This window comes from Taeniopygia guttata, chromosome 2 (genome assembly GCF_048771995.1).
Source record: "Taeniopygia guttata chromosome 2, bTaeGut7.mat, whole genome shotgun sequence".
NCBI lineage: Eukaryota > Metazoa > Chordata > Aves > Passeriformes > Estrildidae > Taeniopygia > Taeniopygia guttata.
The window spans coordinates 49,814,935-49,830,944 of NC_133026.1; the positions used below are offsets into that span (position 1 = coordinate 49,814,935).

Consider the following 16,010-nt stretch of genomic DNA (forward strand, 5'->3'; position numbering starts at 1 on the left):
TGCATTATGAAAATTTTTTTCTAGGACTGTGAAGTTTCTGGTCATTATCTGACTCAACCAAGAGATTTCACTGGCCATTTGGTAATGAACCCCTAGAAGAAGATAAAATCCTCAAAGTCCCAGTAGAAATATCAGAACAATTACTGGTGTCTGTGTATGCACAAAGTCCCCTCTGTGGTTATGCCATCTCCTTAATGGTGCATTAAGTATAAGCAAAATATGTTTTAAATACATTGACTTTCTTGAATGTTACCTGTTTCTACTTGAATGTTACCTGTTTCTACTAAAATGAATTGCTAAATGCTGTCTTAAGGTGTTGCAAAGTATAAATCTTTTAAACTACATTAATAAAAGGTGGGCTTTCCTTTGTCTGTGAGTAATGCAGCTGCCTGTCACTGAATTTGAATTGAAAAAGAAAATTAACTTTGTCAGCAGGAACAGTAGGGAAAGGTAACCTGGTACTTATTTTAGATCAAATATTCATAGTGAGAGTACAAATTAAATTGCTCATTTAAACTATTGCTCTGTTTCTGATGGGCCACTAAAAAATGAAACAGAGAGATTGATTTATTTTATTTTATTTTTCCAAATTAAAATATTGGTGAACATCATGAGCTAGCTCATGTCAAAGAAATAATATGAACTGAATATATAATTTCTTTTGGAGCTATATAAAAATATTCTTCCTCTGCAAGTATTTTACTTTCACATCTATTAAGAATATAATTAAATGAGCCAAAGAAAAGTTATTGGCACACATGACAAAGACTATATTTTTATTATTTATATGGTACTGTTACTTTACAGAAAAAAAAAATTAGAATAATATTATTACTATCACTTCACTGAATCGTGCTATTCTATTTTAGATTATGGCATTTAAGCATTTGCTTAATGTTGAAAATGGCCATTAATTGCTCTGCTGTACTGGCTCCAACATCATTACCTTTGAGGTATTTGATCTAGGCTGACTTCACCTGTAAGAATTTAGTTGTAAAAGATAAGAAGATAATGTCACATTGAAGGTCCATGCAGCTTTCTTCTGCCCAAGATAATTGTGAATGTCTAGGGAAGAGTACAATGCCAGGCAAAGCAGATATTAATACTTCGTGTCAATGTTTTCTGAACACTCGCAAGTCTGTACCTCAAATACTCTCTGATAGAGAAGTGTCAATAAATTTAATAACTCAGTGTATTATTTTCATCCGTGTATTTGTCAGTCCTTTAATGAATGATGTAAAATTTGTAGAGTCCTGTGACAAGGACTTCCCATGCAAAATTGTATTATTTTGTGAAGAAATATTTTTGCAGTTTCCTTTGCTAAGGGTACTGAAAATTAAAAGACGTTTTCAGAAAGAGCAGTATTCATCTGTTGTAAAGCTAAAGTTTGGGCAATTGCAACCTACCTTCCTAAATCTCCCTAGTAAGTTCATAAAACTCATTTGGGTTAAAGATTTTCTTATGCTGCTGAACACTATATCCTACAGCACTGTGAGTCAGCAGCAAGTAAACTTGTTTGTGTTTAAAAAAATATCTTCAGAGTACCTTGGGATCAAAAGTACAACTCAAAAATATAAAAATACAGCTATTATACTGCTAACACTTTGGAAATCTCATGGGATGCATTATGGTGAATATGCTGTACATTTCTTCCTTACAATTAATATTGAACTTGAGACTCTGGTATGTTTCAGGGAGCTTTTATGTGGGGAAAAATAAAAATACTTATTAATCTACACTTGGCACAATGTATAATGAAGTTCATACACTACCCTGGAAACACTTTCAGAGTAGAAACAGCACTACTTTTAGCATTTAAATTTCTTCCTCATTAAAATAAAACCTGAAGATTTACGTTCTTCTAATTTTTTTTCATGCATTCCCCAATCCCAAACAAAAGCAAAGTAGAATCATGACAATTAATGATTTTAATTTCCACTCAAAATTTGAATTCTGACAACTTTTAGAATGAATTTGTATTTAAGATATACTGTTGAGACTCAGCAGTTGAAGAAGGGAATTGTGATTCCCAAAGTTCTGTCTCCAGACAGCTCATCTCTGATGCTTGATGAACTGAAAGTCAATTTGATGTGGAAATGGTATGGTGAGACTTTGTCTTCCCTGCTGAAAACAGGAGAGTTCTAAAGGCAACTCCTCACCTTCTGGGCATGGAAGAGAGCCAGACAAGCTCTGGCACACTGCTATGAATGTGCTTTTGAACTTCATGAAGCTGTTCTCTTTCTGCCCTCACTCTGCTTCTAGCAAGGTATTAGTATCTCTGAGAGATATTAACTCCGGGAGAAGGAGATAAGAAAATTAATTCAGACTATAGAAAATATAAACCCCTAACAAACAAACAAAATCAAACAAGAACAGCAACAACAACAAAACCCCTAAAACTAACTCCAATAGGCCGAAGAAGTTACTTTAGGGGTGAAAAAAAATCAACACAGATAAAAATATAAAAGATATATGTTAGATTTTAGAAGAGCATATCCTTCCTTTAAGGGTTAGAATCCTTCCATGTTATGCTGGTAAAGAGTTTTTTTTCTTGCATGCTCTATTTCAAAGGTATAGAGACATGAGTATTTTGGATGGTGAATATTTTGACTGTGGTCCCTGACAACAGGGATTCAGCTGAGCCTGAGGGGAGTGTGTTAGCCCTTTAGTGTTGCACATACGAAAATCTGTCTCAGTCTACTGTACATAAATGTTGACTTTTTAACGATAGCTACATTGTTTCCTAGGCATATATTTTTTAAGTACTTAAAAAAAAATTGCAAAGCAGTACTCCAAGAATTACTAATTCATCCGATGTTACAGCTGGCAGCAGCTTTTGATGCTACAGTGTCCATTTGATTTGAATCAAATAGCCTTGTGGCAAAGGATTTCTTTGAACCATTTTTGGAATATGAGGAGACCTAAAATACTATAAATGTCAGCAAGGCAAAATGCATTTAACTGATTTTTAAAAACACTATAAAAGCTGCATGGAAATACCAGGTACCTTTTGCAATAACTTTTTTTTTTTTTTTTTTTTTTTCTGGAGTGTATCTTTTATATAAATTGCAGATGCGGCTGCAGGAAGCAATATAATGTGGTTAAGACCACAAAAGCAGCTCACCCAATATATATTATGGTATCAAGTCTAAATTTACACCCAGTAGTCTTAATCTGTCTAAGGGAGTTTGAAATAACTTCTATTTAAACTTATCCAGATAAGCTTAATTCTGAATATTTGGGCTACATATGCCTATCTTTCATAAATGCAGAGGTAGAAGGAGTAAGACAGTGCTTATTTACAGGCAGCAGAGGAAAAACTAGCATTTTGTTTCCATCTGCCATTCAGTATTGTTAAATGAAACAACGTAACCTGGAACACACAAGCAAGCTGGAGCACACATGCTCAATTGTCAAGTTATTTATATCACCCTTTCTGTAAATGTGATGGATTTCCTCCATTTTATGGAACCAGATAAAGCCTAGGCTACCAGCTCATGATCTGAGATAGTCTGGGATAAATGCCTTGGGTAAAAGGACTGGAGTAGATCCAAGCACCAAACAGAATAACAGAATATCTTGTTTTTTTTATAGTTGCCTGCAGCCATGGAGAATGTGAAGTTCACTGCAGAAGGCTTCCAGCAGCTTCAAGGACAGTAGCTAGAGGGGATTCAGTGGTACCTCTAAGCCAAGAAATTGGTTATTAGTGCAGCCAGCTGTCTGAAAGCCTACTGACTGGATCTCTCCATCTCTCTGCCCCTTTATAAATTTCAAAAGGGCCTTAACATTCCAAGGAAAATTATACATATGAGTACCTGTGAGTATAGAAATACAGACTTAGGAAGGCTAAAATTTATAACTGACTCTCCTTCTCCCTGGCCTCATATGTGAAAATTAAGAATATACAAGTAGTATTTCCAAAATGAGCCACAACACCTTCTGCTAGAAGATTGGATATCATATCTACACCAATGGCTAGGATGGTAGGATTTATTATCACACTGATGCATTCTAAACTGTGCATTCAACTTCCAGTTTGGTGATAAGCATTGGCAAACTTAACTTCAGCTTAATATTGTTTTTCATCTAGTAAATAGCTATTTGAGCACCCCTAGGAGTTTTTCTCTATCTGTGTTTTCAAAGCTCATATGTCTTTTGGCTTCCTTCATGTCATGAAAAGTGTTTTCTCTGCTCATTTACAGACTGCTGTGCAAAAAAAACAGCCTCTGGAGAGGGCTGGTGTGCAGCATATCGCAGTCTACAAATCTGATAAAAAAAGACAACATCAAGCCTTTTAACAGCTACAGGCAGCCCTGCCATTTGCATCTGCTCCTTGCAGAAACTACCTGATCCTCTTCAAATGCTGTAGTTAAATGTCTGCAGTGCTACTCAATGTTAATGGGCAGATATTTCCTATGACCTCCTTGGTAACCCTATCTGGGCACTCCCTGGCACCAGAATGTGACATACCAGGAGTGCTGCACTGGTGAGTGCCCACAGAAGGATCACTTGGCTGGAGGCACAGAAGTTGTGGGCAAGGGAAGGGGGTGCAGAAAGAAAAAGTCATTCAAAGCCTCTTGTTCAGAGGGTCAAGCAGGTCTGTGCTCCTGCTCAGGGAATGCACAATGGACTAGGCAAGCCTTGGCCTGCTTTTGCTGTGTGAGAGCTGCAGGCAGCACAGACCCTTGTGATGGAAGGCTGGGAGCTGCAAAAGTACCATGGCACGGGCTTCATTTGCTGATCCTGCTTCTTGCTTCCCACCTTTAAGGATAGTCTGCACTAAAAGCTTCAGGAGAGCTCTTACTGTTCAATTTGCTTCAGTATATGTGATAATTTACTTTCCCATCAAATATAACAGGGAATACACATATTTGTGCTAGCTATTTATACCCACAATAATGTCTGTTTATTCATTACCCACTCAGCTATCTGTCTTTAATTAGTTCCTCAGCTGAATACTTCAAGCTGTGCTGTGCACGTCTGGAATGTTTCTTGTTTTACTAATGAATTTTATTTCCTTGATCATAGCTCAGTTGCTATGAACTACTGACTTTTCATGTGTAAATAAGAGGGAGGAGATGTGGAGGTCCCCTGGCTTGCTTTTTGTGATAAGTGATGATGTTTACTTGCCTAAGTCTCTTAAGGGTGAATACAACTAGGAAAGAGGGGACGAGTAACAAGGTGGAGAGAGAATCTACAGCACAACCCACAGCACAACCCACCGCTTTGACAAAGATCTCAGGGAAAAGGTCAGTAATTCTCACTGTGATGCATATTTTATACAGTCTGCAGAATTCAGAATCCATGGACCCCAGAAAAATAAAATTTGCAGGTGCATTTTAGAAACGTTTGAATATTATTCAAGAATAATTTTGGTTCTTACACACTGAACTCAAGGAAAAGAAATTGTGTGGAAAATCATGGAGTAATTTCCATATTTTCATGCATGGTACTGCATAGAATAAGACTGACATAAATGGAGTTTGGCAGTCTTACGTGTCACATTTTCTTTCAACATCAAATATATTTTTTGGAGGCAGAACACTATCTTATTTTGTCCTGGTAAGTCACTACCCATATATGCAATTTCCTATTGGTTAAGGATCTTTCATGGTTTGGGGCTTTGCTCCTGTATTTTTAGATGTGAGTGGAGAGTACTTAATTACTTGGGCTAGTATTTACCCAGGGATTTCCAGAATTTTGACAATTTTTTTAAAGTGATTCCAGGACGATTGATGGAGATAGGCAATGCATCACTGATATATGTCCTTGCATCTCTGGTTTATTAGGATGTCTACCAGCTTCTATGCCACTGAAGATCAGCAAGGAACTGAGGCAATTTTTTTGCCATTTATATTCCCTTCCTCAGAACACTACAGATATTTGAGAGCTAGGCAGACACAAACAAACCATACTGGTCTCCCAGCAGCTTGTCTGAGTGGTTAGTAGCAGCTAAAGAAAACCACATATGGAAAGGCGTGCTTCAGGTGTTGGTTGAGCTACTGCATGAGTACTAGTTACCTATTAACAAGATTGTCTTTTAAAACCCAGAAGAAAGAAAGGCCTGACTTACAGGTCTTGACTCATTAAAACAGTCAGCCTGTGATCTCTGCCCTTTTCCTGGTTAAGAAGGTATGAAATATTCAACAAGCATGTGAGGAATGAAGCATGTGAAGTGTGAGGAGAGTCTGAGGTGACTGGGTTTGCTTATCCCCCATCCCCATTTCAGAAAATATTTTCATTACAATGAGAAATAAATTTATCAGTTAAGTGCTAAAAAGATAAAGAGCAACAATAATGAAAGCCTACACATTTTTGTTATTTAGGTATTCCAACAGTTCATGGATTCAAGCAAAAAATCAACGAAACAGCCTTCTTTTTGTGTTGCCATAGGAAATTGTTATTGAACTGTTGAATTGTTATTGATTACAATGTCACACATCTTGAATTTACCGCTTCAGATGCTGGTTTACTATTTTCTTAAAAAATGCCTATTTCTTTAAGCATCTTAATTTTATTTGCCTGTGTCTTGCCCTGCACTAATACAGATTTTCTGAGACTAGGATAGCTGCAACAAACTGTATGATAATAACATTTTTATTTAATGACTGCCTGTCCTTATGGGATCCCAAAATTGCCTAATGATATAATGGAGAACAATCAGATTAGCCACCTGAAATACAGCATGTGCACAGAGAATAGGGACAAGCTCTCTCTACATGATAATATAGAGAGACAGCTTCAGGATAAGGAGGGGCAAAATGTCAGTTAATCACATTATGCTTTAAGCAGGACTGAGGATTCTTAAGCTGAGGAATGTTTACTTTTGTTTTACAGACGTGAAATCTCCAAAATCTCTATCTCAGCATAGGAAGATATTTTGCATTTATAGAAAGGAAAGGAGAGCCTCTACCATGAAGGAAATTTAGTCTAATTTTCTAGCAAGACCTTTTAATTTCTAGAAAACACTGAAGCTTTTCAGAGTTTTGAAGGAAATGGAAAGCTTCTTGAAACTGTTAATGAAATGAGCCAATTGGCTTGAAAATTTTACTCTGATTTGGACATTTTAAACAGGTATTTTGTTCAAAACTTCATTTATGAAATATAGTTAATCAGTGATGAAAAAAGCTCTTTTGTAAAATGTTGAAAGTCAAAGTGATGAAAGTCAAAGAGAATTTGCTCTTCTTTTGGGATGGGAAATTAAAGTATTTCCTGGAAGAATTCCTTTTCTAAATTTTGGGGAACATCTTAACTTTCCTCAAAGATATCCTGCCAACTGTGAATGAAATTTACTTCTGCCTCACTCTGAAATATAAAGACACAAGAACAGTTCATAACAATAAATTCTTTTAAATTTAACCTTGTCATAGGTAATCTAAAAGAAATTATAATGGAAGTTACCTGAACACAGATACTTGAACTATGCTCTGTGTGTAATAATTGATTTACATTGATTTAGTTCCTCAGTTTTCAAAAGCAGATCTATTTGGAGTGATAAGGCAAAAGTTTTCCTTCAGCAGGAGTTCATGAAACCAAGGACAAATAACAAAATATAGATACAGTGGGCACGCTGGAAATTGATTAGCTAAAGAACAGGCTGAAAAGAAACTTTTGAAACCATAAATCACTACTGGCTCTTTCCATAACTGCTTCTTTGAAAGCCAGCCTCGTGAAAAATATTGCTCCTCTGAATTAGACCAAATCAGACGTGGAGATGAGTGGAGATGATTCTTCACAAATGAGAGTTGAAATAAAGGCATATAAAAACGTTAAAATTTGCTGCTTAATATGGTAAAGTTAAAAGCTTCATGATTCTGCAAGCCTAGCTAATGTCTTCGAAGGACAGATTGCTATAACCTCATAACAGGAAATGAACTGCTCTTAATTTCTTTAATGACAAAAAAAGTACTATTTTGTAAGGTAAAGAATGTCCCCCTCATCTCCTTGTAATTCTACCTGAGCTGAATAAAAATTAAATCCTTGACTAAAATTATCAGCCTTTTCAAGTTTCTTCTTCCTTTGTCTTAAAGAACCAAGTTGGCACCTCACAAAAGGTAAGTTTAAGCACAGAAAAGAGGAAGAATGAAGGGGAATTACAACCTTTACTCTGAAACCTGCTCTGTAAATGTCTAATTTATGACACTTCACAGATTGAAGCAGCTTTCATTTGGAACCCAGCATTTTCAAACCCAGAAACTGAACAGTGGAAGTTATCCATAGCATTATAATTGGAAAAAAGAGTAAGTAGGCAATACTTCATAGTTTTCTTACAGTTTTTTAGCCCTTTCTCTCCCACATTTTCAAGTTTTCCATAGAACACAAAGGTCAGAAAAAACCATTAAAAAATAGATCGGAGAAAAGAAATAGGAAGTTAATTTTTAATATATATATTCCACTTCTCTTAAACTATTACTATATTCCCTTTTAACAGTTCAGACTTCTAATCATTTGACAAAAATGCACAACTTTGCAACCCTGTGTTAACAGTTTCCTTTGGGAACTGTATCATAGTTCTAAATGAAAATCTAGAATGACCTGCTTCACTGAGAGAGAGAAGGATCAGGTAACATTCCTTCAAAAATTCTGGAAAGCGTGTGTATAATAATATATATACCCATATAATAGGACTTGATTATGGGAAGGTTTTGAACTGAAGCTGTCAAAATTCAGTCTTACAGTTAAAGGATGGGAAGAGTAGCCTGTGGGATGAGAAATCATTATGAATAGCAGTTGTGATTGTGGAATACACCTCTGACCTTCCTTTTTATTCTATCATTGGATAGAAAAGGTTCAACCACTGTAAATGCTTGTATTTATATATAATTAGAGTTAGCTTGGCTCCCTAGCATGGAGATCAGTGGTTAAAGTTAAACGGGTACCAAAGGTCTCCAATTTCTTATTACTTTTTCCATCCTGGTGATTGAACATTTTAAGCATTACTGAGACACTTTGAGTTGTGTGTCAGATATTGGGTGCTGTGAGGCTATAAATGGCTGTCCCCTATCCTGCTGCCAATCCCATATCTATGTCTAAATGAGACTGAATTTACATAACTTACACATAGGGATGAATGACACTGACCTTACTCTACCTCACCTTCAATCATTCTCTGACTTTTTCTGTTCTTCTGCTCTTTAAATGTCAGTCAGTGCTGCAGGAATGCACAGGCCAAAAGTATTAAAGTGAGAAAGAGTTCAACCTAAAAAAATAAATACAGATAATTCCCTCCCTATTATACCTCATTTCTAAGAAATCTCGGGCTAAGGGTGAAATTTAAGGGTGGCTGCAAATTTGTACATGTAATAGACAGGATTCCAGCAACTTCTCAATCTCAAGTTTAGTCACAGGTTCTCCTAATTCCTTATGGCTTTACTGACATCTCCTTCTCATCACATTTCAATACACTGTGGGAATTCTCCCATCATTTAATTCTTAGATTTTGTTTGTATCCTGCACAATTGTTTTTCTTATTATGCTACAGGTAAGATAGTGGTAAGATGTAAGATAGTGATATGCATTACAATCACAGAGATGGTAAAATGTTTGAAACTATAATTAAAGCATAACTTCAAGAGGATTTGAGTTTAATATGGACTGCTACTGTATGTCATCTATCAGCCTAACGATGCTTACTTAGATTCCCTAGGAATCTAGAGACAATATTTTACATGAGCTGCTTCAGATACTTCTTTTTTGCATTAAAGAAGATAAAATTAACAGCAGTATAATCATAATGATGAGGCAAATTTGAATAAAAGCATGATGAGGAGAATTTGAATAAAATTAGCTCTTGCTAATTCAAATTGCATTTGAATTCTGTATCTCTGAAACATAAAGCATGTAATTCCTCCTTTATATGATCAGTTGGAGAATTGAACATGGGCATCGATTGCCATATGTTTTCATTACTTCAGAAAATATGTAAAAAGAGCAAAATGTATTAGTTCATTGATATTTGAATGAACTGCCTTCTGTACTTTATACCAACATATACATTTAGGTAGAATTGAATACATATGAGAAATAAAATTATTCGATAATAGGCAGGTCAACTCCTATCTTAAAAGTTTGCTGTCAGATTTACATTTCATAATGAATCTGGGAAGGGTAGAGATGTAAATTGTGGAGTTGTCTTATTCTTTGTACCTACATTCACATATGTGTGAAACAGGTGTGACTCTCCTTTTCAAAGGCAGTAGAGGATGCACAGAGAAAGTAACTACAGGCAGGTAAACAGTAAAGATGAACAGGCTGAAATACATTTCCTATCAAAACCATGACCTTAAGGAAAAAACTCCAGCAATGTAAATTGCATTCATAATGAAAATACACACTGAGTGACAGTGTAATCTACAATACTTTCATACACTACCAGGTACTAGGCAAAGGTGTCATAAATCTCATTCTTCTGAACAAAGCTCTACTGGATCTTTGCAAAGCTGGAAAAGCATTTTTACAAAGGGTCTCAAACTGCATCAAGAGCCATTGCTTGTGGTTCAAATGATCTCTCCTTGGTATATTCTAATGGGAACAAGTCCACATTTTTTCTTTTTACCTTGGGTTGCTGATGTTCATGTGACAGAAACTGTATGGGACATTGTTTTTCTAATTTGCCAAATTTAAAATTGATTCTACTGTTACTTTTTTCTCTTGTACTGTTTGCAGGCATTCTGTTGCTTCAGTCAGGCATAAAAAGTCATGTCCAATAGGAAAATGGTTAAACTGTGTGTGATCTGTACTTTTTCCTGCTCTGTGAGATAAGTAGCTCTCATGGGTAGGATTTGCTTTTAGAAGGGAAACAGAACAAAACCTGACAGTGAGTGGGATGCAATAGAGAATATTCATATATAACCAATGAGTCAATATGTTTCTGTGTTAAACCTGTGTCATTTTACAAGCATTTCTTCCATGGATACACATGTATTCAAAGTTTGAACTGAAAGAGAATTTTATGACCATGTAATAAACCTCAGGAAAGGTCGTGTACTGTAGAAACACTGAGATCTTATAAATCATTAATGCTACCAATTCCCTGTGGGTTTTATAAAAAAAGAAGCAAAGCAGAGCTTTATGTAGAAAGAGCACTCACAGAATTTTACAGTTCTATGGAGACTAATTTGTCCCAAATATCTAGGCCAAAATGTTTTCTGCTGTACAAATGCAAAGGAGTAGGAGAAAAGTAGAATTCATAGGTTTAAGTACTATCACAGACAAAGAAAATATTTTTGGAACTTAAATAATTGCAACCACGCACATTCAAATGCTGTTCACACTGCCTACCACTCCCCATTGCCTAAACTCAAAGACAATTCCAGCTGATTTGCAATTTCAGATATTTTAGGTCTTGTCATTTTCGTACTGTTTACGATGGATCATCTAAGGCAGTGCTTATCTTTCTGCAAATGCACATAAAAGGAAGTCCTAAATTAAATCCAAAAGTTTTTGGTGGACAACATCAGGGAATCACTTTTGAGTGTAATTATTGAGAACAGGTTCCAATTAAAAAGGATGACAAAGCTACCAGCCACAATTCCAGCACTTGGCTGCTAAGGAAGAATACAAGAACATGTCCTTCTCATGTTCAAGAAGGACATACTTTATTCTGTATCCACCTTTAAATTTTATGTCATGTTTCACCATGACAGAGAAATGCCCAAAATTCATGAGACCAATGGAGGTTTTCCAGCTGCTATTTTCAAGACAGGCAAAGTTTTATTTACATGGCCAGAAACAGCCTATACTTGTATGAGACAACAGGCTAAGTTTTTCTGGGAAGTGAGAAAATGAAGAGTTCTCTTAGAAGCTTTAAGACTCCACAGGAGGGCATTTAAGCACTGCTTCCTAGAGAAAATATTTCTGCATGAAGACGAAAATAAATTCTAGTTAAACTTCACAATAAATTTAATTATGCATTATGAAACAGGGTTAAAGGTGAAGGGAAAGTCTGAAGAATGAGAAATAACAATATTTAAATTGGATGTTAAACAACTGCAAAAGAATGGATTTTTTTTTACTTTAAAAGTTGCAGAAAAATGACCTAGTGGGTCATTTTTTTCTCTTGGGTCTCTGAGGAAAGCAATTGCATATGAAAGATAACTTTGGCAGTTGGATTAACTAAAGAAAAGATCCATACCCAAACCTGAACTGAAGACTGTAGTTTTGTCACCCTCAACATTATCCACTGAAAAAATCAAATAGTACTTCTGGAGGTACTTGGTTAGCAGGCTGCTTCAATTTCTCCTGTTTTACTGGTAGCACTGGAACAACTGTGATAAGCAGCAAGTACAATGTCTTGATGTTGTTTGGATTAATCTGTATTTCCCCGTGAATAACACAATTTACAATCCAGTGCAGAACATAAAGACATGCTGTGGTAATAGATGTGGAAATACAGCAGACATATTTTAATGTGTACTGAAGGCACCTATAGGTATGGGTGAAAAAAATTTAAACTCTTAGATGGATCAAGTTTTGATTTGTATTTTCCTTACTGAACATATCACAATTTATTTGAAAATAATAATAATAATAATAATAATAAAATAATAATAAATGTATGTAGATATATCTAGCAATACAAGCAAAAAAAAAAAAAAAAGGGAAATGTAGAAAAATAGAGAGATTTTCACTGGTTTTCTAATCTTACTTGGAGAGAAGTAAGTAATAACTCAAAAGGGAATTGCCTAAATTTCAGATCTGTAATCCCACCACACAAGCCTCCAGCAGAATCATTGCTTCAGGAGTTTCAGAACACAAATTTTTGTTTTATTCTGAAAACACTCTGGCTGGGTTTTGTTCTTTTGGTAGGGGGTATCACTTATGTTAATTTTAATTTGATACAGTGTTTTCACTTTCATTAACCCGTAAGGCAAGTCACTATATAACTGGAATGTTGTCTAAGAGAGTAGGAGTAAATTGTTTCTACTTCCAGTAGAGGATTCAATTCCAGTTGAATTAATCTTTCAATAATTCAAATACATTGTGTTTGTTTGGTAATTTTTTTTTTCTGGGGTATTTTCCAGCATACCTATGTATGTAACAGTAACAGCACTGCAGATCTGTCTGAGTCAACACACTGCATATCCTACTAGAGAATTGATCTTGGACATAAGTTTAATGTGTAACTGGAAACTGCACTGTAAGGCTATGCTATTTTTTTCTCTGCAACTCAGGTGGTACCCTTGAAAAACAAGTTCAGCATGTTGAAAGAGTCCTCAATTTGCAATGTAATGAAAATGGATTTAGCATGCACATGAAACAGTTAATTTATTTTCATTACAAGTGACAGTTCTGAGTCACCAATCTGCACATGTGATGAATAAGAAGCACTTAAGGAATACAAACCCACACCTTACCAAGGATACCAGCCTCTAAGCAGTGACCCTGGAAGTGGCTGTCTGGTTTAGATAACTACACAGTTATTTCTATACAAACCCAGAGTCACAAAAAACGTGCATGGCCATACCACCGTGTGAATAAATAAAACAACTGTGCTGGAACATTCTAAAAGAAGCAAAGCCAGGAGTGATATTTATAAGCTAAAGAAACAAAGCATCAGTAATGAAAGGAGTAATAATGAGCCCTAATCAAAATCACCAAAAAAAAAAGAACTCAAGATATATTTCCCCTGAACACATATGCACAGTCATATGCATACATGCTCAAAAAAAAAAAAAAAAAATTCAATGCCCTCATGGAAGAATTGAGTTTTGATTTTTTTCCTGAACTTCTGTTATCTGTCAAGGAGACATTTTTTTGTCTGTCTCTGCAGGTTCTACAAGCACACTGCTGATACTGGTCTTCATGAAAACTTAGCTTAGAAAGAACCACAGTCAATGCAGCTGCTTCCTCCTCCACATTTTGAAGATTACAGATAATAGAAGTAATATACAAGAAAATGATTCATGGCCCAGAAATCAAAGTCTTACTGGGAGGATAAAAACTGTACAGCAGAGGAGATGGAAAAAACATAAATCTGAGCTGTGTAAAAAACATCTCCCCTTTAAATTCTGTGCTATAGAGGAAATGGGACAAAAGGAAAATAGACTCCAGGAGAAAAGCAAATCTAGAGCAGAATAGTCAGTCTATTCCCCTCTGGGCTTGTAAAGAGCAAACTCAAATCAAAATCCTTGGAAGTCCTTGGGAAAAGGATACTCTTAGCAGGTGGCAAATATAGAAGCTTTGTGAAAACTGGTATTTTCCTAAGGGGAATGAAAAAAATTTTTCAGAAGGTGCCAGAAGCCACAAAAGTAATTTTGATTCAATACGATTATAGATGAAATCTCTGCCCCACCATGGTAAGCTAAGTTATTCAGTTTGGTTTCAAAAGAAATTACCAGATCTGTTTTTGAAGACTTGATCTACCACCTCAGGCTGAGCTTAGACACAAAAAATCTCTCAGTAACCTGTGTTTTTTACTTTAAAGGGAAAAGGCTCAAGATGCCCCTTTGCATTACAGTGAAATAGCATAAAGAGATGGACAAGGTCATTCTGTTGCTGGTTGGCCAAGGTTAATGCAGAGCTGCTGACTAGTCATCTAATAAGTATTAGAAAAACTGTAATAGGTCTGTAAAGGGATTTTAATCAGTGTCTCAAAGTTAACTGAAGAATAAAAATTATTAATTTGTCATTCTGTGGTGCCCTTTTTCTATATCCTGCACAGAATACTTCAGCGAAAACAAGAGTATTTCCCTTATTCAGTCTTACTATGGAGACTCAGGACTGGTTTTCTTTCTTTATACTTTGAATCACAGTTCTGCTAAGACGATATTGAGAATGTGCTGACAAACTGCCACTGTCATTTTGTAAGTACAACACTCACACAGCTGTGGTCAGGAAGGACAGTTTTGCTTTAAGTCTGTGTAGAGAGGATGTTTGCTGAAAACCCTTGCTTGATCTTTGAATCATTGCAATACGGTGTCACAAGCCCCCACCAAATTCATCTCCTTTTTGTGCACCTGTTCTCTATGGAATTGGATAAGTTGGCTCCTCTGTAGATCACTGCTTAGAAAAACCATTAGATATTAACATAGCATTCCTCAACAATAAAATGGCAAATAGAAAAGAGGTATCCTGCATATTTAATCCAAGGTGCAAAACAGGCTCCAGACCAGATTTATGGGATTTTTGCCACAGTGACTAGATGAGTCTTCATCATTCTGATAGAATTCAGCAGCTTAAGCAGATCTTTAGAGGGGTAATAAAGGCCCTTTTTGCTGACTAATTTTCAGAATGCAAGTGGTGTTTTGTGAGGTGCAGCTAAATATGAAAAATACTTCTGGAACACAGAGATGTGTAATCATGCATAAACCAGTTTTCTGATCCCTATCTCCAGCAATAGCCACTATTCAAGAATGGCCTTAATCAGGTAATAAATCAGGCAAAAAGAAAAATGCATTTGTCATTTATGGGACCAAAATAAAACCTTTATTTCTGAGAGAAGAATACAGTTATTTTTGCAGCAGGAAAACAGTTATGATTCTGCAATCTTCCTTGCTTTGTGTCAAAACAAATTGCACTGAGATGAATGATTTTCAGATTTACTTTGGTCAGTCAATAGTAGGGACAATTAATTGTTGTGGCTTCTGCTGATTAATGGATCCTTGATACTTTGATGAGCATGGGAAGATGTGAATTGTATGAAATGACAAATATCTTGGCTTTCTTTAGTCCTCAGATATTGAGCTTTCAGCTGTTTCTTCTCAAGGACTGCAAAGGCCATCAGCTCTGTGATACTCTTACTGCTATACTCTGGTACAGCTGTGAGTTGGCCCAGGTGACATGTCACTGTCCCTAGACGTAACAAAGCGTTAGCTATGAGGTTTGTGGCAAATTATTCTGTAATTCTGGTGGGAAAATATCACTTCATGTGCTGCAAAATATCACTGGACTATGGATTAATACTACATATGGTATGGACAACCCTCAGGGCAAGACAAGTTGTCATTGTATTGGCTGCCACCACAATGAGAAATTCTTCTAAATAGGTACATTTTTATTTGACTGGTTAC

At 35.9% G+C, this 16,010-nt stretch overlaps 1 protein-coding gene across 2 annotated transcripts in view; it reads right to left on the reverse strand.

The window, feature by feature from the left end:
• The window catches only part of CNTNAP2 (contactin associated protein 2), a 1,027,622-nt gene that overhangs the window by 148,807 nt on the left and 862,805 nt on the right, over nucleotides 1-16,010 (reverse strand).